We start from the raw sequence: 3405 nt of genomic DNA, 5'->3' as shown, positions 1-3405 counted from the left end.
TAACGCTATATACAGATTATTCCATGGCTCACATAACTTCTCAACTCGCAACTTCTCACTTTTTTGCTCTAAGACTTCGTTTGGTGGCCAGTCGTTTGCACAGTTTTTCTGGTGCATACCTATAATTCATCCAGCATTAGTCAGCCATCATACTGACATCCCAACGTCCCTGGTAGGCTACTTTCTTTCCATGTCCTTGATATCCTAATGGAATCTTTCACCCTTTTCTTCACTCACCGCTCCAAGATTTTCGGTGAAAAATTCCAGATGCGGATCCAAAAAGTGAACATTGAGGCTTATGTTGCAACCCAACCTCCTCAACGTAACCAACAAATTTCTTACAATTTCTTTGTAATTTAAATCCTTACTGTTACCTAAAACCTTAGAAATAACTTCTTTGAATGATACCCCAGCCTCTCGTTCCAGGTTGTTCATCGCACCGTCAAATTCTGCAACAGATATCAGTTAGCTATTATTAGATGCACTAAATACACTCTTTCAATTTAGCTTCAGACAAACCAGGAAACTGCTGGCACTAATACGTAAAACAGGTTTCATTTTTTGATAGGACTTTGACACAGCATCATTAACCCAAGCTCACTATGAAGCGGTGGTAGCAGCACTTTATCTGGTTTCACCAACCAAGATCTGATAATGTTTTTGGCACCAAGCTGTAGATTTTTTCTGTTTGGCCATTCCTTATGAACCCAATGGAAACCAATAGTTCTGCTGTCCCGCTCACAGAGAAAACGTGGGAATTTTGTATACCATGACTGCTGACCCAGTAAGATAAACAGAAATTTCAGGTCCCCATATATGAACCAACGGTGCTCATGTAGTTGATTTTCTCGAGAAGATTTGCCAAATTCTGTTACGTGTCTTTTAAATGCACAGAATGAGCAATAGGTATTGATGCACATTTATTACTATTATGAAGAAATACCTCTTTCAGTCTTCTTTTAGATGAGCCTATAAATTGTCTCGATTCTTCTGCAGTATAATTTCTGCCAAGTTTCTGCACTAGGCCACTTACGTCAGTGCAATAAACCAAGGATCCATCTTTCTTGAGGTATGGTGCAAACTCATTTTCTCTATTTCGGCACCAAGAAAAACTTTTGTCTGGATGTAATAAGTTTACCTTTTAATCGGGACCCCAGGAGCAGTGCAGCATCTTTGGGGAGTTCGAAGTCCCTTACGAATAAGTTCATCCAGGAAGAATGGCTGCGGCTCATTGCCTGAACATGTTGGAACAAATTCTTCATTGTCTACTGCGGCAGTTTCTTCCTTTGAGTGAGTTTCTACATGATCAGGGCTATCAGGTGGAGTAGGGATTCGTAGATCAGGTCCATGTGCTGCAGATCTTATTGCTGATGGAAGATTAGGATAAACAGTTTCTTTCTGATTCTTTTTACCTGCGCCAAGTAGATTGCTTTACACCACGTTGGTTTGTATGTCTGTCTGTTAGCAGGATTACTAAAAAAATATGAACGGATTTTGATGAAAATTTTGTGGAAGAGTGGGCCATGAGCCAAGGAAGAAATGATTAACTCTGGGGCAGACTCCGGATCCGGAGTATCCCACACAATATCTCCAAAATTTCTCAGTGAATTTCAATGAAATTTTGTGGAAAGGTGGGCGATGGACTGTGAAGAAATTATAAAATTTGGAGGCCAGTCCGGACCCGGGTCTGGATCCTATACCCACGGATCCGGATCTGGATCCGGATCCGTTTTAATGGCCATGGCATTGACGGAGGTATGCGTTTTACTTTCTAGTTGTTGTTTCCTTTAATCTTGCAGGGAGAATAAAAGAATAATCGTTACTATGATTTTCGGGTTCCCTCCATATCATTGGAATACCACAAGCAAGAGCCTTCCTTTTGCCTTTTGTCCATTGTCGTACTTCCTCAGCACAAACACTGCAGACGCGGTGAGAGGCCCACTTTTTGTCTTGTTCACCAAGTTTTATTCCAATGTAGGCGTAATAAGCTTTTTTTTTTTTTTTTTTTTTTTAACAAAATCTGTTAAGTTCTGTTTCTTTTTTCACTACAAATTTTCCACAGAGATGGCAAAAAAGATCAAGACTGTTCACACCACCTCTAGACGCCAATATATGATCGTTAACAGTACAAACTAATCTTAATTTATCTCTTGACAAAAATAATCACCAGTTCTTCAATACTGTTATCAATAAATATCACTGTGGCAAAAAAAGAAACACTCCACTGAAAGTAATTTACTGTACAAACACACCAGTCAACTAACTGAAACACACTGAGATATGTTTGCTGTACTCTAATGCTGGTACGACTCATCACTGTGCTGTTCCAGCTATATTCAGGTTCATTGTCAAATAAAATAACTGTTGTTTTAAACATGGGCTTTAATATTAGGAAATACTAAATTCAAACATATTTTCATTGTAATAAGATATCCATATGTAAATATTTATTTAGTGCAAATTGATTTAAAAAATTTTATTGAAAACTAATAAAAAGTGTTCTGTGAAAAAATGTTAGGCTACGTGATGGAGAAAAATGGTTTTCGTTCTTTAGTTTTGCACCAAAAATATATAAAAATCATGTGAAATAATCGAAAATTTTTGAATGTGTACCTGTGACTGTTAAAAGTATCACGTGAATCATTTGCATGATACTAGTAGAGGCTGTGATTATTTCCAATGAACCCCTTGACTCGATTCCTTTTTTTTTGTTTATTATTGGTGTTGCTAGTTTTTTTTTTTTTTTTTTTTCAGCATAAGAGCCCTGAGAGGCAAGAGGTAAACAAGAATACGCCTACCCCGCCTGCCTATAAGTTTTATCATTTATTGAACAAAATGTTCTGAAGGTGAATACCTCTACTAATGAAATTTCATCGTAATACGATAGTAAAGATGAAAGTCAAGCACTCCAAAGAAAAGCAGGGTTGGAATTCTCAGAGGTAATCAGTCATGACAGGCTCCATTCCGTGCATAAAAATTACAGATCTGCCACTTCTCAAACTTCGTACGGTACATGCCACCTTACAAGACACTCTGTATTCCGTGGACTGTGTCTGTATTGGTAGACAGCACATGCAAATTCATCTGAGCGTGTGAGGGAGTAGACGCGTGTCGTGTGAATTTGTATAGCACGGTGGGAGCTTTTTGTCTTCCCCCGAGAAGTGAATGAGGGGAGATAAAATGAGAAGGGAAAAAGAGAAAACAAGAAGAAATGGAAGAAGAGAAAAAGTGTAAGATGAAATAAATATTGAGAAGGGAGAACAAAGAAAACTCTCTCTCTCTCTCTCTCTCTCTCTCTCTCTCTCTTATTTTTGGAAATAAATAGGTACATGTATAAAAGAGGAGGCTGAGTGGCAATGGCATAATGGACTATTTGTGGTGAATTAGGGAAGCGAGCTGAAGGAA

Source organism: Coenobita brevimanus, chromosome 72, assembly GCF_032717465.1.
Source record: "Coenobita brevimanus isolate Jiangsu-jjx chromosome 72, ASM3271746v2, whole genome shotgun sequence".
Lineage (NCBI taxonomy): Eukaryota > Metazoa > Arthropoda > Malacostraca > Decapoda > Coenobitidae > Coenobita > Coenobita brevimanus.
This window is presented reverse-complemented; position numbering follows the sequence as displayed.